General features: G+C 34.5%; 2 protein-coding genes across 4 annotated transcripts in view; one reads left to right on the top strand and one right to left on the bottom strand.

The window, feature by feature from the left end:
• LOC116342303 (FMRFamide receptor) overlaps positions 1–18,517 on the bottom strand; it is a 209,926-nt gene that overhangs the window by 57,305 nt on the left and 134,104 nt on the right. For all 3 annotated transcript variants that reach the window (XM_031769839.1, XM_031769841.1, XM_031769840.1), the window contains one exon: positions 1,926–1,990. The gene's annotated coding sequence lies outside the window, so the exon portion shown is untranslated. The remainder of the gene's footprint in view (positions 1–1,925; positions 1,991–18,517) is intronic.
• LOC116342304 (uncoordinated protein 58-like) overlaps positions 1–18,517 on the top strand; it is a 149,453-nt gene that overhangs the window by 12,605 nt on the left and 118,331 nt on the right. The window lies entirely within an intron of this gene.

The following is an 18,517-nucleotide window of genomic DNA, read 5'->3' as shown; positions in this document are numbered from 1 at the left end:
AAAAGATAAACTGAGAACACCAACAAAGAAAAGTTCTCTGAAAACGCTGGGGAAAACTTGAAAAAAGTGCTGCCGCATTCTATTAAAATATAGCCACGAAACACAACACGAAAAAAAAGAAATTGTATGCGTTCTGGGAGCAATATATTTTCACCGTTTGATTTCATGATTATTTTCCGTCGTCATGTGTCTGAAGTAATCCAGTAGCGAAAGCCACAAAAGTAAAGCACTCGGTGTCAACTAACGAAGGCTTTCTTCCTTTGGCAGAATTGTGAAAGTGAATTATTGATTGTGAGCGTGTTTGGACCATGTTGTTTTTAATACCAGCCGTTACAACACATTCCAAAGGTCTCTGGATTCAATGTGCTGATACTTGCATTGCCGCTATTATTCTTCTGTGAAGAGTCACCAATATCAATATATATAGCATTTTATTGGGTTTCATTGAAAGATTTTTTTGCCACATTTCAACACTGGTGCGCGCAATGGAAATGGTTGTCGACGGCCAGATGACGATTTTATGTTAAAATCCGTATTTTTACGAGGTTTTCGAAGAAATATATTGACATTGTACGTGAGCTGCAAGCTCGGCTGGGAATTTGATATTGTTGCAAAGCTAACCGTTCTTTTTTTTTTAGCTTGTTCATTTTTTCTGAGCCTTTGAACACACACAATTCCATTATGGATTATCAATAATAATCATTTTTTTGTTGGTTATAAAAAAATCTGTGATTTTACGACTTAAAGTACACCGTTGCTATCGAAACAGTGTAATTCTTTTGGTGCTTTCACTGACAAATTCACTTTTTTATTATAATTTCACCGATTGGTCTGATTTTGTATTTGATTGCGATTGAAGAGTGATATCGTTATTTTTGCGTACTATTTCTGTGGTACTCTGTCGAAAGTGACGTTCTTTTAATCGAAAAATAAACATTAAATCTCTTAAAGTTCGATCATATCAAACTTACGCTACAAGAAATTCGTCTGACTTTTCCCCACCAGCGGACCGGAAGCATCTATGGAAACGGAATGGAAAAGACGCCTGCAAAGGAGCGAGTGCTTCATTTCAAAATAAGATAATTAAAAGTTTCTTTCAATCCAGATGAAATGTAAAGCTTTATTTAAAGAGCACAATATGAACAAGACTACTCTATACTTGCTCGCGATTGACGCAGTGCATTTCGAAACTGGTGGAATTCATTTTGGTGAGCGAAAAAGTTTTTGCGTGTGCTCTACCCTGCCAACTGCGTCTATTCTAAATAGTTGAACATTCACTCCACTCAAAATTCTTAACTTCGAAACCCATCAGTTCATCTCATTGACTCAAATAAAGTTATAAAAGCAGAATAATAAACAGGATTTTTCTATACCGAATAAATCATTGATTGCTCAGCCAGCAGCTAAAGCAAAACAACTGAATTATTTACTGTTCTTTTTGTAACAAAATAAAAAAAAATACAAGAGATTTATTTTTATTTGATTTCGTGTGTTCACTTTCCGTTTTATTGATTTCATTTTGATATTAATTCTATTTATCTTGGATTTTTTAAAATTGCGTTGAACATTTTTCCCCGCATCACTTCTATTCATTCAATATAAATGTTTTTTCTTTGGTTTCGCGTAGTGCACACGAATAAGACGGGGCTAAGTTATTTTTTGTTTGGCGGATTTGCCTGTGTTTTTACTTTCATTATAAAACGCGTTTTTGTAATCCAACGCAAAAGGCAAGAGAAAACAGAAAAAATAACCAAAACATTAAGCATTGAGCATTTCAACGTGAAAAATAATATCAGATTTACATCGTAAGGTTTCGGTTTGATTGTGACGTTTTCGAGAGCTTTCAATTGAAATGTTTATTAAATGTAGCGATTTTAATGTTACACACTTTTTTTTTGGTATCCCGACTCGTATTCTCTACTTACCTTGCAAATCACGTCGCTTTAAAACCGAATATTCAATGACCCTGCGAGCTGAGTGGTTGTACGTTCTGTGAATGAAAAATAAACAAAAATGATGAGAAAAAAAATATTGCTAATAAAGCGCTATTCGATTTCTTTCGAACGAGAGAGAGAGGAAAAATATAAACATTGAATAATAATTCTTGATTTGGCATTCAACAATAAAATATTTACAAAAATGTAATATTGCGTTTACACGCTGAGTACGTATTTTATCTGTGTAATTCACGTTGTTATAATGTTCATTTTTTTCCTAATGCGGCTCAAGTTGAATATTGTATGGTTTCATTTCAAAATCTCTCTCATCATTACCGCTATTCTGGCATACTTTTTTATTCAATTCGGGAACGAAAGCCGTAAATCCGCAATGAGGGTGTTACAGTTATTGTAATAGGTAGTTCGCAACGTGCACATATATAACAGTTATACCGAATATTTGATTGTCCCATTTAAATATTGATTTTACTCATTTTTTGTATTTCGCATATCGAAGTTTGAGCGGAGAGAGAGAGAAAATGAAGCCAATATGCCAAGGGATTTAGAACGAAAATTCGGCTAAATGTCGATACGTTAACAAGATACCAGAATGAAAATTTTTTTGGGAGTGGAAAAAAATATACAAATCAGCAGCTGTTGTCGGTATTTGATTTGATTTGCTTTCGAAATGTAAATTAGACAGAAATGTGAAAGAATGAAACGCTCCAAATAAAAGACATGGTATGATTCATGAATCAAATCGAGACGTGAAGTTAATTTGAATTTTCAATTTCTTGGTATCACCGCTGCCATTTCTAACTAGTTACGCATGAGAATTGAGAACCCCAACAAAACATTTCACATAAATTCAAAGAATTTCCGACATCGACTCAACCATTTAGCTGGCATTTTAGGATAACCAGAGTTAAAAATCGTAATACTGTACACGTTTTTCAATCATTTGTCGAGGAATGTAAATGAAAATCGGCAACGAGTGAACTTGATTGAAAAAGTTGAGTGCTTCTGCGTTTAAAACTCGTAATCTATTTTTTCTTCTAACCCGTTTCACGGCCAAAACGAGCAAAGAAAACGTCTTGAGATTCGATCAAAGATTTATAAATTACGTGCACTATTGACGCCAGCGCTGTTTTATTCCACTCGTATCATGAAAAACGATTCTCTGGTTGTTTTTTTTTTGTTCGTTTCAAGAGCGAGCATAAGAAAAAAACATCGAAGTGAACAAATGGCAATGAGAATTCCACTTAAACTTTGTCTATTTTATTTGATTGAAGCATATCATGTATGGTAAAGCAATACTGACGACGATGAAGAAGATGACGACAAACATCTTCGAAAAAAAAACATGGTTGAACACAAAACTTGGTAATGTTTGCCATTAAATGCGAATGTATCTCTGTGTATTTCTGTGTCGATTCGTAGGATTGTGTACGAAGCGCCGAAGTGAGGCAGGAAATGAACGCGTACGCTCACACACGAATATATTTGTCGAAAAAGGGAAAAGAGCTTGTTCCACATAATTTTCGGTTGTCATCATTTCGTTTTTACATTTGTTCACATTTCGATATAACATTTGGTTTTGAAATACAGAAAAAAAAACCGATGACGAAGAAAACGAAGGCAACGAGAATTCAAAAGAGCAGGAAACTGACATGAAACTCTTGATTCGTACTTGTAGCCCAATAATGTTGATTACATTTTATAATTTTAGCAGACTTTTTCTACGCATTTGCACACATGCGACACAAACAAGCATATAAATAGCAGCAGCGTGGCAGCAGTTCTCTCCCTTTCCCCCGAAAAAAACTCATTTGCTTAAAGAGGTTTGGTACAATTTTCCTTTTATGATGTTTTGCACACATTCTCTCCCTCACTTATCGTATGGATTGCATGTGCTTCTATTCTCATTTTCCACTATCATTTGACTTTTAATATCGTTTACAATTCGTTTGTCGACGACTCGATTTCGAGAACATTAATTTAATGGAATTTGAATAAATTAAAGCTTTGTGTACTTAGTGTGTGTGCGTGTGTGTGTGTGGGAAAGAAGGGGAGCTAGAGAGCTGGGTGCTCATTTTTCGTCGTTATCGATTTGTAATTCTATTCAATATATTCGTGTCATTTCACTTCTGCTCAGAAACCGCGAGATCATTTCTGTGGTATTGTTTACAATAAATTTATTTGGAGCGTCCGCGCACCAATTAAATAATTGGAGCAGTCATCGTTTTTCCTAATTGGCTTCGAAAATTCAATTTATTCAAAATGAAAACATTCAAAATTTCAGAAGAGAATTTTTATTTTTCATTCTTATAATTTATTCGTTTTCAAATAAACATAATTTTGATAGCAAACATCGATTCCTTGTTCTTTTCACGATAAAAATCCGAAAATGTATGTAAGGAATTCAAGTGGGATCGTTGACAGAAACAATATTTGAATACAATTAGCAATACAAATTTTATAATATTATTTGTTGTGTATTTGCGTTTGAATTCCAAAGTTTTGGAATTTTATCGCAAAATTGGTGTATTGGCGAAACCATTCACAACCACAAACAGTTACAAATGTTTTCATGATTTATGCAAAACAATAACCGCAAACAGAATGCCAAAGATGCCATCAAATATCGAACGTTCAAATTTGCAAATCTATATTTCTCTGGCTGTGACACAAGGAACGATGTACCAATTATCCATGGTGATTCAAGCGAATTTAACTTTTTGTCACAGCACATATTTGACATCGATGCTTGAAAATCCAAATTACAATTTGTTTGTGCGAGCAAATCCAATAAATATTTATTGTCGTGGTTTTGTTTCTGCTTCAGAGTCTTTTTTACTCCTTCTCTCTTTCTTCGTTTCGTCTCTAAATTCCATATTTCACTTTCGCACAGGTGGATTATAATAAATTGTTACGACTTCATCGTATTCGATTTATATATATGCATGGTAACAATCCACCAGCATGCAAACCGTTGATTTCTGTGCTTTTCTCCAGAAATGTTATTGCATTTATTTGGTTGTGAAGAAAAGGAAAGGGAGAGACCAATCGAGCATATTGAAAATGGCAAAATAAATTGAAATTGTGTACTATTTGTTGTGTGTTCTTCATGGCTTAACTTTTATCGATTTTTCCGGTAGATTCGTTGATTTCGTTGAATAAATGCGATGAAATGTCGTTTAGTTTGCATAAACATCGACTGATCCCCAATTCAACAAGCACCATACGAACGAAGTGTCGTGCATGCGTATGAATGTGTGGGTGTGTTGCAACACGATAAAAACCATAAATTCACTTATTGATGGTAGGCTACGAAATGTTTCGATCTATTCACAGAAATGGTTATTCAATTTAGATTTGTCGATTCAGTTCTTTTTTTCTCTTCTTCTCCATGAACAAATTTTCGCATAAGTAAATTGTAAAATTAAATCAATCTATGGTGGTTTTGATTATGTTTTATAAATCGACAATCAAAGTGAATGGTTTTATATTCCGTCATAATTTATCTATAGCGTTCACATCACATTCATCAATAAAAAAACATCCTGTGAATAGTCTGTGACGTTTCGTGATGTAAAAGGAAGTTGAAAATTATCATTTTTTTCCTCTTTTGCTTTTCCGCTCTTTCGAAAAAAGTTTATTTATGGCAAACCCAATCAAAATGTGTCCGGGATACACAAATATCAATTGAAAATGGTATGCCGAAGGCGAAAAAACTGCATGATAAATAAGAATTTAAATAGTACCTTGTCACATCGATGTCATAAATATAAATTGAAAAATGTCGCAATAAAATGCACGCGAGTATAGGCAAATAATGTGTCTGTGTTCAAAAGCGTGCACCTAATAGAAAAGATGTAGAGTTGGTGAGAATGGGAAAAAATGTGTTTCACGAGGCATAGCGAGTGACAGCATCAATATTAAACGGAATTTCAAGCGTTAAGCTGACTGATGCGTTCGCACCGAATGTTACTATATCTGTTTTTATCTCCATAAAATGTATCATGTTGTATGTATAAGTATAAAACGTCAAACTGGCGCTTGTACTCCATGAATACACATACGATTTAGTTGGCTTGTGCAATATCCATAAAAGACCGTTACGGGACAACAAAATAAAATATTACTTTATTTGTTGAACCGAGCGTTTGTGCAGTGAGCTTTTTTCCGTATCTTTTTTTCTCTTTCCACTTTACTTCGTGTTTGCTATTGAAAAATATAATAATATTCGAGAAAATTTAAATCGATGAACCATGAAAAATGGTTGAATAATGTGCTTTGTTGTGAAATGCGATTGAATAACTTCTGTTGAAGAGAAGAAGAAAAAAACACCCACGCAATGGCACAACAATTTTTTATTCTGTTCCTTGTGTATGCGCAAAAATTGGGAAAGAAATATATCTGCTCGATAAAGGCAAAGAGAGGGCGGAGAGAAAGCAGCAGTTTAACTCAAGTGCACTTCATGTTACTGTTTTAATATACTTTTTAGTTATTTTCTACCCATTTGATACAGTCCACATGTCGTTCGTGTCAAAATTTCAAAATTTCGCCGTCGATTTTTTTTTTGTTTAACCACGCCAGACCAAGTAAAGTGAAAAAAAAAAGGTTGATTTTTTTTCCGTTGAACGTCAATGCCATACTTGAGATATAGTGAACGAAAGAAACCACAAAAACCGCAAAAATATGCGACGGTATTATGCATGTCAGCTCGATGCCATTCGATTCGGTGCAACACACCAACCGACAGCACTGTTTTAACGGTTAACTTTTTCTTCTTTTGTTGAATCTTATATAAATACGCGCCATGAAGTCGCATTGTTGGTTATACACAGCAGGTCAAAATATTTGACACATTCGGTTATGTTTTTATGGCTGCTTTTGATGCAAAGCGTAATACGATAACAAAATACATCTTTTGCTTAATAATTTTTGACACGCTTTTTCATTGAACTTCGTCTATAAACGATATATGTATTACTATAATCATTCGCCGCTTATATCGCTATATGAAATCAAATCATGACAATGACAACAACAATGCCAAGATCAACAGCACTTGACATCAGCTTGCGTAAATCTGAAGACATTGTTGAAAAATATGAGAATTCATCATCGATGGCGCGTCTCGAGCAAAAAACAACATGTTTGTTTGCTCACAATGACAGCATGTGACTCTTTCTATTACATCTTTCGGATAAAAAGTAGACTTGATTATCAATTCACACTTGGTAAAGACAACATTTCGACGTATTAAACCTATAGTCATTTGTTGTAATGCGTTCTATCCACATGACAGTCTTTCTCACATATTTTGATGGAAAATTTCAAGACGCAATATCTTCAAAGCCAAAAACTCAAATTAAAGATGCCACTTTCGAATGGTACATATATGTCAAAAAAGTGTTCAGAATATTGAACATGCACGTGCAGGCGCAACATTTATTGAATTTTTCATATGTCACGTCAGTTAAAAAAATTAGTATACATGTGTGTGAATGATTAAAGTTTGACAGCTGTGAAAGTGACTTGTTAATTTTTGCAATGACACTTGATATGTTAACAGCTTAAATTGATTTACTCTCGTTAAATCATTAAACTTTTAAATTGACTAAATTTCATTTTGCCAATTCTGTACTCGCATGTTCATTCAAGAATTACGGAATGCAAATGTGAACTTTTCTTTTTTTTACAATCTACGTGCCGCGTAAGATAGAAATGAAAATACGTTCGAAAATCTACACTCACTCATATGTGTGCAACACATCAGAACGGAAATTTATGAATAAAATTAGTACTGCATGGTTCAACGTGACGTGTTCAACGATATGTAAAAAACTTGGTAGCCATTGATGGCATTTGACGATGCGAAATGATAAATGATGATATCAGTATTCAATGGCTAGTCATCACAAAAAAAAAACACTGGACGACCAGTACGAAAACGGACATCGTGAATTTATGCGCGAGGTCAATTTTAATCAGTGATGGTTTTTTCCTATCTGAATAGCGCTAGCTATTCGCAGCGTCTGAACAGCATTGCTGCCCAGATGCTGAATCGAAGCGGTTGCCGCACGCGTTTTGTACCACACAACATATTGTCATATAGTCTAAGTAACCAGTGAGCTCACAGAGTATGATACACTAATACCATAGTCAGTATACAAACGCATGTCGAACAGAGAACGAACGCGAACGTATATGCTCTGTGTGGTACAAACGAAGTGTGTTGCGCGTGCGGCAACCGCTACGATTCAGCATCTGGGCAGCAATGCTGTACAGGCGCTGCGAATAGCTAGCGCTATTCAGATAGGAAAAAACCATCACTGATTTTAATCATCATAATCATCATCGTTGGTCGTCATCGCCATCATTATTCGGAATTATCGGAGATTCGTGCATTTTATGGTCCAATACGAATATTTTAAAGCGGATACAAATTTTCATATCATGTGAAGTGCATATTGTGAAAGGACTTAGAAACCAATATTATTTGATAGAATGAAAATCATTTCAGCGTTACTGCACAATTTTCAAGCATAGAATTGTCGATAATAATAATTTAGTTGCCGGTAAAATGTACGCTTATCTAATATGTGTACGTGTCTGTGTTCGTTCAATCGTGCCATTTGATTTTATAGCCAAATTTTGATGGTGAAAGAATACATAAATTATTTACGCATTTTCGCTCTTTCCCTGTGAATGCGCAAATCTTTGAAATGCTCGCATTTCACAAAATGGCGTATTTTCAAAGCACTGTGAATAGAAAAACGATACTGGTACCAAAAAAGCAATATTTACGAGCGTATGTGTTTTGCTTTATGTTCTTTAGCCATTGAATGTCCGCGTTAACCATATAATGTGATAATAATACTTGATTAGCCACAATCAAAAGTGGTTGCAATCGCACCATGGAAATTACCGATCAATTTGAGCCGAAAAATAAAATGAAATGCCCAGCAATTGCATATCAACAACGAAAAAACCACGCCTACCCATTGAAAATGAAACGATTCCTTCTCTACTCTAGTGAGGTTAGCTGTGGTTGTTGTTGTTATCGTTTAGTCACATTTGGATTAGTGAGAGATTGTGTGTGTAGCTCAAGTGTGGTGTAAAAACGCGACCATCACTTGATTATTTCCGCTTTGCTTATTGGAAATTCGAAGTATATGTGTGTATGTGTTCATGGATGAGACTCGATGTTCAAATTGGAAGCGTGTTGCTAGGTTGTTAAAACTTAATAAAAATGCGATCTCCAAAATCACACATACACGCCAGGCATTCAACTGCACAACAAAACCAATACAATACGAAAACGAATGCACGTGAATTTTGAAACAAACATAGATTTTGTTTACCGAAGCGAATTTTGCATTGAACAACTGCGTAAATGTGCCTGGAAACCATTGAAAAAGATGTACTATGTAGCTACATATGCACGGGTGTGTGTGTGTGTGTGTGAGTGTGAGAGAGAAGCTTTCATCGGTCAATTATGTAAACAACGAAACTGAACTAAAACATGTTTACATAAACGCAATATATACAGTGGGTCTACTTCAGTCGTATGCACTTGTTTGGTACAGTGTAACCACATCGTAACATATATCGGACTAGCACAAAAATTCTGAATAATGAATTGTACCATTTCGAGAGGCAAACAAAAGAGGGAAGTGGAAAGTTATGGCCGGCGCCCCAAAATTTCGATACAAATTTAAATGGGTGCGCATCAGCCAGCATTGCAATTGGATTTACTTAATATTGGTCCTATCGGAGGTTGAGTGTGTGCACTGTAAACAGTGTTTGCATTTTGTGGCATATACACAGTGTGTTACACACACACACGGGCAGATCATTTAAATGAAGCGCTCAAAAGTACCGATCTACCACGAACACATGTTAATTTATTAAAAAAGCACAAATGAACGAGATGCATAATGAAAGCCTGTCCATAGCAGGCGCAAAACCATTTTCGACTGTACCTTTGTGCATTGAACGGTCTGCAATGTGTACGTGTGTATTTATCATTTCAACGAATCTCTTTGTGTCTTCAATATTGACTCCTTTGTGCACTTTATATGTCAATATAGATTGAAATGCTACGATTTTGTTTACGAAATCTATGCAATGTATCATTTAAAGCAGCAGGTGACTGATCTATTCAACTCCACTCGTCCACTTTGTGTTTCGTTTCGCATCATGGTTTATGGTTTTTAATTGTCTTTTCATTTTCTTGCTGCTGCTGCAATCAGTGACAATGGTAGTAAATTTGAACAGAACTTAATTTGATAATCAAAAACAATATCATGCAAGAGTACAAAGTGATAGAGAGTTTAAGATGAGCATAGATTCGTACATTTGCAGTAGTGCACATCAATAAAACACAACAAAACAACTGATATTTGATGCAATATCTCATATATTGTGACAAATTCAACATGTAGTATTGTTGTATGCAGTTCAACGTTGTAAATGAATGCAACATTTTGTCATATAAAAATCTTCTTTTGAATGACAATTTAAAAAGTGTGAATTTGAATATTTCACGTTTCGTTCAATTTTTAAATTGCATTTCGAGCGGATGGAATATGCGGTAATATTTCACAACTAGAGGTGCCAACCAAAAACACTTTATCTCTATAAATTGGTTTTTCATATGGCGAACAAAGAAAACAAAAAGCGAAGAGGATCAATGCCATCGATAGTTGTTTGTTATTGAAAGTTTTAAGAGAAAACTGTCTGGAAATTCCAAGCATAAATTCCATTGGCAACACAAGTTCAGTAAACTTTTTTCATTCTTACTGCAAATGATTGATTAAAACATGAACTAATAACCATGATAAACATGATGTTTCCTATGCTAGACGGATGAGAAACATAGATATAACATCGATATTTTTTTTGTATGAATATCATGGTACCAGTTGCAATAAAGTTCGGTGTGTGTCAGTTCATGGATTGCTGCAAAAAAAAGACACACACAAAAATTTGATGATTGATGGCATACACCACGATATGTAATACAATTTATAAGCTGAAGCAAGGCAAAACTAAATCTAATTTCATTTCTTGTCGTTTTTCATTCGATGCAATTCACCAACAAGTTGCTAGCGGCATTCAAAATTCATGCAAACTTCGTATCTACCACGTTCTTTTATGCCACGGTATGCATCGAACAAATTGAATAAAACCGACTAGACCGGAGTTATTGAATTGAAAATGTAACGAAACAACAAGTTAAGAAAAATGAACGAATATAAAAAATTTATCGAGAAAAGCTCGTTTCGACCTTTTTTCCATTGAAATTTACTGAAAAACCAAATCGACGCAACTTAATTGGATGAAATAAACATGGGAAAATATGCAAAATGAGAAAAACATCTCCAATTCAGAAATACATATAATAAATTTGAAGAGGCAAATTTGCAGAAAAACATTATGTACGATTCATTGAGCTTACGACCGCAGGAAAGAGATGTGATACGTTTGTCGAAAAAAAAACATGAATGAATTTTCCGAATATTCATAAAGATTGACATAAGAGGACCTAATAAATCAATTTCGATAGGCCAAACTGTGACAGGGTAATTGCTACTGAAAATCACATCAAATTACTCTCTCTCTCTCACTCTGTTTTCGAAAAAACCCTTCGAAAAAAGGCAGACATCAAGATACTCATCAAAACTCTCATGTAAGTTGTCGCGCAATATCAGTTACCATTAGTTCAATAACACCCTTATACAGCTCCCCATCTCTACTTCTTCTCGATTTTCATTGTTGTCAAATACAATAAGCAATCCATCGAATTTATTATTATTACGTCGCTCCGAAAGGAAAAAACTAACAAGCACATAAAAAAATGTTGAAGGTTTTTGTTGTTGTGTCTTGTCTGTTGTTGAACAACTTTTTGGTTGTTATAACAAATATATTGAAGGTTAATGATTACCAAAAATCACAGGACAGTGTCATGAGAAAATTATGGATCAAATCTACGACATCATTGAAAGTTTTTCTCAGCAGACACATTTCCATCGTCTGGACAAAAAGAAAACACTCTTAGAAATGTTAGGCCATATCATTTATTGTTTGACGAAAACATATAATTACTTATATTGACGGTGAAACTTTGAACGAACAAAAAGAGATTTTTTGTTGAAAACTTAAGGGATTTGTCTAGAATTTACTGTCGTGATGGGCTTTTCATTCGACAATTTTACTTTTTGGAAATACTTTATTTTAACTTTGTTGAAAAATGTATGCAAAATTAGCACATTGTGCATAATTAAATAATCAAAACCATTTAGAAAGTTGCATGCAATATTTTGTATTTCATTTGTTTGTGTTTTGACTTTCGAACAACTTATCCATTTTTTGGTAAATGAACTCGATTGACGAAAAGTATAAATTCACCAAATTAGTCCAATAAGAACAACGGAAAGAATTGCGCTAATTAGTAGAATTCATATATACAGATAAAATGGATCTTTTGTCAAATGGATTCGAACAGAATATGTTCACTCAACTCAAACGAAGCGAAATCCGTGTTTATTCATTAGTTTCATTTTACGGTAGATTGAAGATGCACTTTATGTCTCAATGTATTATAACTTTAGAAATGGTTCAATAATTCTTGATAATAAATCTGTTGTGTGAAGCAAGTGATGCAATTAAATGTGCAATCGTTATCGATATCTCCCTCTTTTCAGTATTGATTATGCGTTCGTCATGAGAGATTATCGTAGATGTGGTCCAGTAATAAAATTAGAAGTGATTGAAAATGAATTAAAAGCAATCGCTTTCCAATTGAAGCGCATTTTCTACCAATATTATATGACAATTCCTCACACATTTTGCGATTGAACAAATAGTTTTCATCGAAACAGAGTTTCTTTTCTCTCTTATTCCAGCAAAATCCACATTGCGTAAAAAGCTCGGAGTGAAACGATACCGATTCAAAAGAATTTTGCGATTGAATTGCAAAAAAAAATGTCAGTATTACAGCTTTCTATGTACACATGAACAAGTAAAATACCAGACGAATTTTTGCTCTTATTCAAAAGCCGCAAAGATTGAGCGTTGCTTTCACTTCAGTTGGCATGACATTTTCGTCAATGTGGAACGAAAAGTTTATGCGTGCATGTGTACATGTATTGCACGTTCGATCATTCAGCGTGAATTGAAAAGCAAATTGTCTGAAAATGAAAACCATTTCAAGCATGTCGTGTGCACAATCCATAAATGGTTACGTGTAAATGCTCAATCGCTTGATTGAAGAAACGAACGAAACAAATGGAACGATGAACAAAAACAAAAGCACATAAATAGTACATACTGTATGGAATTCAATACTAATATTTGCGGGATTTATGTTGTAAAAGCATTGAATGTATTGTAAAATTGTGCAGCGTGTACACGAAAATCCACTAAATGCAAACGACGAACAAGAGAATCAATTCGGAAAGAAGAAGATTTTCCGAAAATAAAATTGTAAACTTCTTCTGAAAAAGAAAACTTTCTACACATTTCAGCATATTTGAAGCAAGTCAAAGAAGAGTTTTTTTGAAGGTTTGATGTACGATGCATCATGCACTTTCCATACAAAACATTTTTTTCTTTTTCATAAAAATGTTGAACGAAGTAAATTATGGATATGAATGGTACTTCGGATACTAGAATGTAAAAATTCGTGATCAACAAATATACTATTGAATCAGTCAATTCACATCTTACTTTTGTGGAAATATTTCAAATACATGGAATAAACTTAACACGACATCATTCCCAAATAACTTCATTGCGGGCAAGCTTTAAATTCTGAGAATTGAGTTAACAATTCAGAGCTCCGACAGTGTGCTACAGTATGTTTCATTATAGAGAGAGGTTGATTTTTTATAATAAAACTCAAGAGTTTTACAAAATTATTTTATATACATTCTATTTAGTATCTAAGCTACGGCGCCACAAATTAATATTTAATCCATTCTCCTGCCTTCTCGATCACACAGGCACATCTATTCGGCATACTTTTGCTCAAATTTTCAGCATATTCGCTTTGAAAACCTTTCCACTGGCGCTGAATGAATGAACTGAGCTGCTTCAAATTGCGGTATGTTTTACCACGAAGCCATGCCTTAATAATAGCCCAAAAATTTTCGTTCGGATTGCAATCGGGTGACTGTGGCGGCCAGTCCATTTGTTTAATGTCATTTTCCTCTTTCCAAGCATTGCATAGACGACTTTTGTGTTTTGGATCGTTGTCTTCTAATAGAAGCCAATTCGAATTGTGGTTGCCATAGAACTTCTTAGCGATGGGTAACTGTGTCGATGAATAATGTTGGTTCATCCTCACGGCGCTTGGAATCCCCGTGAATATGGTCAACTTTCCAAAACCAGCTTCACAAAAGCAACCATAAGCATGCACCTTTTTCGGATACTTTACCGTGCGAACGACCATTCTCTTTTGGGCTCTAGACTAGGCATGGGTAGTGCTATTCACCAGCCAAAAGAATGACTCGTCAGTGTATATAACTTCGCTCCAATCTCTTGTTGAATTTTGCTTTGCCCCGTCAGTGCCTTTTTCTTCTGGTTTTCTGTCAAAAGCGGTTTCTTCAATTTACTGCGATAACGAACACCGGCAACATCTAATCTTCTCCTGATAGTAGAGCGCGAGACCTCTATTTTAAGACGGCGTAGCCGTTCAACACCTTGGCTCAACAACATACCTAAATTTTTATCGAACAACTTGACTCTCCGTTTATCTTCTTGTTGCGAGGAGGCTCAGTTTGGCTTCAGATTGGGCTGGTCGTTCACTTTTTTTTCATGCTTATACTGCTGGATTCACTTTATTACGAACCCTTTTGACTTTTTAATGTATTTAGCAGTCGATGTGATCGACATTCTTTGTCCTTTTGGATGCAAATGCAGAAAAACGGCTTCAAACCGTGAATGAAAATGTTCGGAAATAATGTTTTCGTTGCACAACAAACACTGTACTGATTTGAGAGCTGTCATTGTTAATTGGCGTAGTAGCTTAGAGTCTCATATGGCAACACCAAAAACATTTTTAGGATATTTGAAATTTGTGGTAGTTAAATCAACCTCTCTCTATAATGAAACATACTGTATTTAGTGAAAACAAAATTTTGAGCAATGGCCACAATTTCAATTAAAAATATAACAGCTCAACAATTAATATTATATTCTATTAATGACGTACTATTTCCAGGAAGAATTATATATCAAAATATTGTTCCGATTTTCCCAACCATGAATCGAGATTCAATGATGCGAACACATGATATTAATTATGTTGTTCTTCCTACGTGTACTCTCGCTTTTCATTTACGACAATTTAGATACTATGTATAACTATTTAAAAATCGAAGTAAAGGTCAGGTCTTATTTCAACGATATTTTTGGCTGGTGAGTGAAAGCTGGAAATATTTTGAATGAAGAATGATTTATTTATGTTTGAAACAATGTTGCACAAAAATTTACTGTTGCATCGAATTTCCAATGCAACATGAAGTCTAAATTAATTCACCTAGGTAACTCTCGACCTATATTGGGATGAAATTTAAAGACGGAAATACGATGAAAGTTTTACTCGTGACCATTGTACTAGTTTTGAGTTCGAATTTATGTACGTTGAACTTTTGTTGTTTTGTGGACTAAGTATGTGGTTTTCTCTGGATGCATTTCGAAATACACTAGTTTAATTTTGTTTTTCTAGATACACGTGCTTTATTATGTATAAACTTTTACCCAAAAATAGTGATGTAAAATTGTCGAATTAGTTGCCACATGTTGTAGTTTATCAAAAGCAGAATTGGTTCGATTAAAAATTCTTTTTCACAAAACCAAAAAGATTTCAACCGTTTTTAGCGATAAAGTATTAAAAACTTTGCAATACCGTGGATTTTGTTTTCAATAGCACAAAATGTAAAACATGATTTATGCTTCATGCTTCTTAATGCACTCTCATTATATATTTCTCTATTCATTGAATATTGAAATTTTTCGCTTGAAATTCATAATGCAAAATTCTCAAAAATAATCATAATACCCGTTATACACTAGTATTTTGCTCAATCGAAATGATGGATGTTTACAATGTTTAGTGATTTTTATTTAAAGTAAAAGTTTGAATTGAACAAGTAACATCACCGAAAACATCTGCTTTTCGCCAATGAAACGTAGCCTGTCTTTTACTTTTCCGCACACAACTAGTGTGTAAGGGGAAAGTATTGCAATGGGTCAAAATTCACGACATCTCAAAAACATGTTTTTTGGACGTTTCTGAGGTCAAAGAACCCGAATCAGGCCGTTTTGAGCATGGTTGTTGTGGGCCTGTTCCACGTCGTACGTTGTACGTTGTCGTCTGTACGCAAAATTTGTTCATCGATTATATCAACCCCCAAAAAAGTTATTTAAAATCTGACTTCACGAGAAGATTGGGGGTCCCGAGGATTAGAAATCATGGGATTTTGAGCAACTTTGGTTGATGGAAAAAAATTTCATGCCTGTAGTGATACCTATGAAAAAGAGTCCAATTTTCGTCCAAAAGTCATACTTAATGTAGACTTAAACACTCACATTGAAAAGGTATGAAAGGTACCCCTAATTTTGATTAAAATCTCTTCAAACTTTCAGAATGTTATTTTTTTGTGAAAAAAAATAACCTGTGCAAAGTTTCACGCCATTAAGGTAGCATACAGACATGGCTCCCATACAAAAATCCAAATTTTTTGTGACTTTAGTTATGAAAAATGTTTCAAAAATAATTTTTATGGCAAAATTAACGTTAGACATATTTTTTGTAGTGTTTTGTTAGAAAGTAGAATACTTTCAAATGTCGTACAAATGGGTTCATCATGAAAGTGTGAAAAATCTGTTCTCGGGTACTTCTGCTATTAAATTAAAGAATATTTCGTTGCCAAAGTTGAAACATATTTTTTTGGTCTTGAACTTTACGCCGCTTGAAAGGCTTGAAAAATCGAACAAATATTGTTTTGAACTTTCTTAGTAAAATACGCAACCACCACCGTGCGGAAAAGTTCGTCTTACTCCCGTAAGACTCTTTATTTTCATCTGTATATAAAGTTAATGGAATGGAAATAATGTCATCTATCGTTTTTGTCTTAAACGTAAACATTGTGTCGATTGTCAGCACACCGTGAATGACATTAAATATTCAGGCGAACAGTAAAAGTTTATGAAAGATTTGATGTACAATTCTTCTGCGAATTCGAAGCGCTTCAGTTTTTTTAATTCTACATCGCTGACATTTTAAATTTCTCATTAAAAATGAAACAAATCCCAATGAGAATATGGTGATTTCACTCTGGAATATGATATTTGATTTAAGAATATAAATAGTGAGTAAGCGTTCATTTAGAAGCTATCGTGATCGTGACACAAGTGGAAATGTGAAGTCATTGTAGTGAAAATCTTTTCCGTTTCTTTGAGACGCATTTACTGATTGAATCAATTTGATGTTAAGCTTGTCGTTTAGTTAATTTCTTTCATCGTTATGCATGGTCGGATTTTAGGCGGCTTCGTAATGTTTTCACTATTCGTGTATTAGTCAAAGTTTCATTGCTACAGGCGTAATGTGCTTTTATGGTTGTTTTAGAGTGGTTATTTATAGCAAAAAGGGACTTGACTAAACATTGTATAGCAGAGCATAAAATCGAACTCGTAAAACAACGCTCCTGCTTGACAAGCAAACTAGCTCACATCTCAAAAGTGCCAAGTCAACTTGTCAGGGGGCAAAGTTCGTATTTATACATGGCTCACACTAATCCTATTGACACATGGCTAGGACCACGGTACCTCGGCAATCGTGCGCCTCATGAGTAACGATTTCATGCTCTGTTGCACACTCAATATTGTACGGTGTACACTACGCACACATATATAACACAAGCTCTAACTTTTTGCATATTCAAATGTCTATATGTGCGAGGTAATTTTGGTTGTACGATTGCATTTATTGGCACAATTGCATGCGGGGATCAAAACCAGAAGTGCTTTCATTTCACACGAAGCGCTTGTTGTGCGTGTAACCATTTTGCTTACACAGAAAGAGACGCGAACTTCATAATTTCCAGCAAACCAACTTTACACTTTACAGGGTAATAGTTTGTTTGTGCACATTTTGGTGCATTGTAATCGACATTGTATTGCGTTAAATCGAAACGTGCAAGTTTAAGTTTCTGCATAAATTCCTTGCCATTTGTCAATATTGCACACCACTAAGCATAAAATTTGTCACTTATTCTGCCGATTTCTTCGTGTATGTAGAGTACATGTTTTTCGGTCATACACGCAATCGTTTATTTTTATTTTTTTTCTCTCTCTCCTTCCCTCTTTTCTGCACTTGTAATTCACAAATAAAAGCCAGCAACGAAGAAATCTCAACCAGCATTTGTTGTAAGAGATTAACGACTCTGGTACATGCAAACCAAACATATGCTGATGGAATCGAGTTTTTGCGTGCTTAAAATGTTATTTTTTAAAATTTAATTTTGCTATGTATTCCTGAGATTTCATCTTTTTTGTTTCTC

This window comes from Contarinia nasturtii, unplaced genomic scaffold, assembly GCF_009176525.2.
Source record: "Contarinia nasturtii isolate CC-2019 unplaced genomic scaffold, AAFC_CNas_1.1 Cnas_scaffold_864, whole genome shotgun sequence".
NCBI classification, from domain to species: domain Eukaryota; kingdom Metazoa; phylum Arthropoda; class Insecta; order Diptera; family Cecidomyiidae; genus Contarinia; species Contarinia nasturtii.
Note: the sequence above shows the minus strand (reverse complement) of the source record. Positions and strands in the feature narration are given on the sequence as shown.